At 31.1% G+C, this 6,453-nt stretch overlaps 1 pseudogene; it reads left to right on the top strand.

Moving 5' to 3' along the window:
- Window positions 1-902: 902 nt before the first annotated feature.
- On the top strand, window positions 903-2,434 carry LOC120149312 (annotated as a pseudogene).
- Window positions 2,435-6,453: the final 4,019 nt, after the last annotated feature.

Genomic DNA, 6,453 nt, shown 5'->3' with positions numbered 1-6,453 from the left:
TCAATAACAAGTCGGATCATTTACAGGTCATGTTCATAATAGGTCAGGTTGAAAACAAATCGGGTAATATCTGTTATTTATCGGGTCAATCTCGGGTTCGGGTATCATATTTTTGGTTCAATTTGGGTTCAGGTCATTCTCAGTTCAGGTGTAGGTCGGGTTCAGATCCACAATTTTCGGGTCCAACTCGGGTTTAGGTTAACACTAGTTCTGACTCGAGTTGGTTTCGGATCGCCACAACGTATGTCAAAAATAGTTTTAACTCGAGTATATTTCAATCAAATTTACAGGTTGGGTCAGCTTTTTACACCCCTAGTTTTACTACCCAAAACGAGTATGTTGCCTTAAGAGTTTTGAGCATTTAATCTCTTACATATTTTTATGGTATAATGCTAAAATCAACCTCTAACATTTATAAAATGGTCATTTTGGTTATTAATTTTTTTGAGAGCATTTTGGTCCATAATGTTTTATTTTGTGAAAAAAAATTCCTCTACAGATAGAATATAACACATGATTAACACTCTAAAATAGAGACATATTTTCCCTTAAATAAAACATTGATGACCAAAATACTCCATAAAAAAGAATAAATGTCTAAGTGACTTTTATATAAAATGTTAGAGACCTTTTTACCCTAAAATAGAACGTATGAACAAAATCTCCAAAAATAAAATAAGGGAAAAATGATTATTTTAGTAAATATTAGGGACTAATTTTGACATTATGCCTATTTTAATTGAAAATGATGGTTTAATTTAGGAAGACTGGATTTTACTTTAATCTGGGCCTGGGCTTGATTTAGATAGTTCCCAATACAAATTAGGTTAGGCCGAAAATGTGGATACATCCCAGTATAAATCATCTGTGTAATCTTCTCTTAAACACTAAAACTTATTACCCCCATCCCTAACAAAAACCCTAGCCTCATTTCTCCACCAAAATGGTACTCCTCCTCCTCTGTCTTATCGCTATATTCTTTGCAACTGACTCACATTTTTTTTCTTTTGCATACGGGAGAACCAGTGAATCCCAAAGCCTACCCATTAGCCGATGCTTAATTAACCACCACGATTTTGGATCTTGTTCAGCAAGCTGCTAATTACAAGCAGCTCAAAAGGGGAGCTAATGAAGGTTTGGGTCATTGCCCATTTTTCATTTTTTTTCCTTTTGTGATTTCTCTACTTATTTATGATGTAGATTTTCTTCATTTTTGTTGGGATTTAGCTACTAAGACCTTAAACAGAGGTATCTCGGAGTTTATTGTCATGGCTGACGATACTGAACCCCTTGAGATTCTGTTGCATCTTCCTTTGCTTGCTGAAGATAAGGTATTTAGTTTGTGGGTTTTCTTTATGGTATTTTCGTTTGTTTTATTTGTATTTTCGCCAACAATATAAGGTTGCTACGCAAGATTTTATGTTAGGCGAGAGAACTTATAAAATACTATGCTAACGAGCATGTTGAATCTTTTTTCGTTTTTATTAGTTATAGGCTACACTTGTTCAGGTTTATGGTTGATATGCTAATGGTTGTTTAACGCCTTGTTCTTCATAACACTGTGTTCATGTTAATATGCCTAATTGTCCTGCAAATGTTTAGCTATTCAAGAGTTTTTTGACAAATTTTTGTTGATTTTTTTGAAACACATATTTCATTGTTTTAACTTTTTCTACAATTTTCACTGTATTTAGAGCGGCTTTGGAGGTCATATTGTCAGACTTATCTGGGTATCCAATCAACATGAGTGTTGGCCAAGGATCTTTCAGCAAATAATGCCGGAACATACTAAGAATTTACATAAGATTACAAATCTTTCTGTTTTATGTGACACATTTTCTGCTCGAGTTATGAATTCTTGATGGTTCATTGCTCAATGTAAAGTACATGTTGGAAGCAATCTTCAAATACAACCTCTGGGTATCTTTCTTTCCATGGAGCCAAAATGTCTGATCAATTGCTAAAACAATATATTTTCCATGGCGGTTGTTGAAAGTTTACCAATATTACAGCAACACAAGATCAATCTCTGAATTCAGACTTTTGCAGAATGTTCCATATGTATTTGTTCCCTCAAAGCATGCACTTGGCCGAGCATGTGGCGTAACAAGACCTGTAATCAACTGCTCTGTCACAACGAATGAAGGAATCCAATTGAAATCTAAAATACAACAGCTCAAGGTATATTTTACTTTCTGAAAGATTCCATGAACGTTATTGGATGCTTGGTTTTTGCGAGCGTTCATGATGTTTGTTTGTCAAATGAATGATGCCATTGAAAAGCTCCTAATCTAAAGATATTATGTAACTCAAATTCGATGTGATAGGCCTCTTGGATGGTGGTCGCTCCTTTAGAGGCTTTGACTGACGAAGTGTGCCACTATTGAGCCCGGTATTTTAGTGTTCAACCTTAAAAATGCCTCTGTTGTGTTCTATTGTGTCTTGTTATGAACCGATAAAACAGAGTAATCTGGAATTTTGATGTTCAGCTCAACTTAGTTATCAATTAATTTTTACAAAAACTTGTTGAATATGTTCCGTTTGTGTTACAGTTTCGTTTTTTTTATTTATTTAATTGAACGAATTCATTTTGGGCTTTAGATCTATTGCTTTATCAAGCAGATCGTTTAAATTAATTTTTTGAATTAAATGATTTAAAGTTTAAGTTTTTATTGTTGAGTAAATGTTGTAACGAAAGTAGTAACTTATACAAAGTATCAAATTTGTGAACAACATGTTTTGATTAATCTGCTTTTTAAAATAAAGGTTAATTTCAAGTTTCATAATTCATTTTTTCTCAGTTATATTTTGATCACTTTAAAAAAGGTTAATTTCAAATTTCATCATTCATTTTTTCTCACTTATATTTTGATCACTTAAAAAATGGTTAATTTCAAATTTCATCATTCATTTTTTCTTATTTATATTTTGATCACTACAATTTAAAAAGTTTTAATAATTTAGTAAACAAGTGAAACCTAAATCATTATTAATGAATAACACCAATTCTAATTAACGAGCTCTATATAAGTAATAATACATAGAGACTAAACAAGTAATATATCATTATTTCTACGAATTTTCTTCTACCATTAATAATGTTAAATATTTTTAAAATATCAGTTAAGTGTGAACAACGACAATATGAGCAAGGTTCAAAGCAATATCTCAAAAAACTAAATCTGAAGATGATAATAGCAAAATTATAATTATGAAATTATAATTTTTCGAAAGGTCTCAACATTAATTTATAAGTGCTAAAAATAAAATGTTAAATAAGATAAAAAAAGAAGGATATATCACAAATAAAAATCTAAAAAAATATCTCCCACAGACTCTGTGATCTCCCCAAACATCATTTTAGATAGACCTTAGAAAGAGTCAAATTTTAAGAGGATATGCATATTGTTAATAATCTGAAATAAAAATAAATAAAACTCTTTCACGTAGCTTTTGGAAATAAATATTGAGTATTGTGATGCAGTGATGAAGTTAAACGATAAAATTTATTTATCAAGAGCTGCGACACATTCTTGAGTTGAGAAAATTCTACAATAAATATCATTTATCGATGTGTATCACTAACGCTAGATATCGTTATGTACTACTATTTTCTATATATTTTAAAATTTTGAGAGATTTAAGTTACAATTAATCTTTTCAATATGGAATTTCAATAACAGTGAGATTTTAATTGTAGTTCTGTTTTTCAATTTATTTTGAATTTTAAATATTATTTAAATTAAAAAGTAGTGTTTAGATAAAATTACCTTTGGAGCTTAAATCAATAACCTTTTGGCAATTACCTTTAGTTCAAAACACAACTCATTCATTGGATAAGCAGACTTTATACAACTCTATTTTATTTATGGACTCACTCAGGTCCAAAACCACGACTTTTGGAATAAACTCAACGAACCAACCTTATCCCGTATTCTTCTAGGAGCATTGCTCAACGCACCAACCTTACCTCGTATAACCCTTTGTTCACACACATATAGAAAACCATATTACTGTTTCCTAGGCATGACTTTCATATCCAAATGTCTCATTGAAACAAATAGCTATTTAATTCAAGTAAAAATGAGTGGTTATCAAATGATGCATAGATTATACACATACACTTTCAAAATACACTTTGAAACACTTATCGAAAAATGTTGTCATGATTCATATGGACAGAAAGTTTCTCACTCATCCATGGATAGTGAAATTGTTCCACTCATCCTTAACACATTCATATATATATATATATATATATACGCTTTCAAAAGACATTTTCAAAACCACTATGCATCACTTGAAATAAATATACAATGCACATACCAATATCATCATTTCATATCACATTCCAACATCAATTTATGCATCATCATAGGTATACATACACTAAAGCATAAGTTAAGAGTATTACTCTAAACTACACCTTCTTTTACCCTTGAACATGTTCATCCACTAAGAATGAAAGTCACTCACCTTTGTTGTCCAATAACCGAAATCACTTCCAAACACTTAGCAAACGATCACCAAAACAAGATGCACCAATTTTCCTCAATTATCAACACATTAAACACCTTGGAAAGCAAAACAACACATCAAGAACATATCCAAAACAGAGCAAAATTTTTTGTTTCCAAAACAGAGCAAAAGAATCGAAATTACCAAAAAAAACCTTACCTAAACAACTCTTTAAGCCTCCGATCCAATCGACACTACTTATCCTCAATAAGAGCCTATCAATAAAAACTAATATCAACAACTAAATCCAACTAGAAACCTACAAAATGAAATCAATCAAAACTAATTCCCAGATGTTCGAGAAACATCGGAAATAACTTGTTTTAAAGAATTAAATATCAAAATCAATTGCAATTGAAAAATTGCTTTAGTATGATAATAATATCATCATAAACATCTAAATAATCACAAGAAAACTTTGAAAAGTGATCAAGAAAAATAGCACATTAAATACCTCAGAAAATCAAGTGTATCTCATAAACTCCTCTTTAAAAGAATTGATAAATCAAGATCATCAACACATTTGATCATTAATCTTTGAAGCATAAAAGGAACCAAGGAAAAGTGAATTACCTTGTTGGAAAAGAAGATGAAGAGATGAAGAAGATCAACAATGTTAATACCAAGAAATAAATGAGAAAACGACAAGAAGAAAGGAAATGAAACAAATCTTGATTGAAGAGAAAATATAAAGATGAAAAGAGTAAAAATCAACAACAAATGAATAGAAAATGAAGAAGAAGATTTTGGGCCATAGAAGAGCTTTGGGAGTATTTTGGAAAGAATTACAATAGTGTTTGGATGAGAGAATGAGAAGAACAATTAATGAAATTAGGAAGTTGTTCTATGAGAAATAATTTAGGAGAATGAATCTAGCTAGGAAAATGGAAAAAGGGAAATGAGATTTACGGTTAAAGTTAAAGGAAAATCCAACCACACAACCCTTGGTAAAACTAGCTTCATAGATTTTGATTTTTGATCCTTTTACAATTTAGTCACTAAAATCAACATTTTCAATTTATTCAATTTAGTAACTTAATAACCATTTATTTTATTAATATTAAACATCATATTTAGTATTCCAAAAATAATTTAAAAACTTAATATTAGTATTTTTTATTTTAAAAACCAAAAATATTGTTTTTATTAGAAATCCCAAAAATCACCCGATTAGAGCCCAAATTACTGACCCGGACTTTAGGACATTATAACTCTCTCCCCCTAAAAAGAATTTTGTCCTCGAATTTACCTTAATCGAACAAATACAGATACTGAGCTCTCATCGACTCCTTTATCTCCTACGTCACTTTCTCAGTATTGTGATTACGCCACAACACTTTCACTAATAGAACAAACTTATTCCGAAGAACTTTCAAATCATTAGCTAAGATCTTAATCGGCTCCTCATAGTGTGAAAGATCAACACGAACCTTAGCATCATCTGACGTAACCACATGCAAAGGATCCGACCGATACTTACGCAACATCGACACATGGAACACATCGTGAATATGCTAAAGCTTGGATGACAACCTAAGACGATACACAACAGGAGCAACGCGCTTTAATGCCTCATATGGTCCAATAAACCTTGGACTAAGCTTACCCTTACATCCAAAACATAACACCTTTTTCTAAGATAAAACCTTTAAGAACAAAAAACACCCACGTCATACTCAATCTCACGATGCTTCAAATCAGCATAAGACTTTTACTGATCAAAATAAAGTTTTAAACGCTCTGAAATAAATTTAACCTTATCCTCTGTCTCACAAACTATATTCGGATCAACAACACACCTCTTATTCAACTAGACCAACACAAGGAGTAAAACACTTATACCTATACATTACCTCGAATGGAGCAATCTGAATACTCTACTGATAACTATTATTATACATAAATTCTACCAACAACAATATCGCTCCCAAGAAT

This window comes from Hibiscus syriacus, unplaced genomic scaffold (assembly GCF_006381635.1).
Source record: "Hibiscus syriacus cultivar Baekdansim isolate YM2019G1 unplaced genomic scaffold, ASM638163v2 tig00111000_pilon, whole genome shotgun sequence".
NCBI lineage: Eukaryota > Viridiplantae > Streptophyta > Magnoliopsida > Malvales > Malvaceae > Hibiscus > Hibiscus syriacus.
Note: the sequence above shows the minus strand (reverse complement) of the source record. Positions and strands in the feature narration are given on the sequence as shown.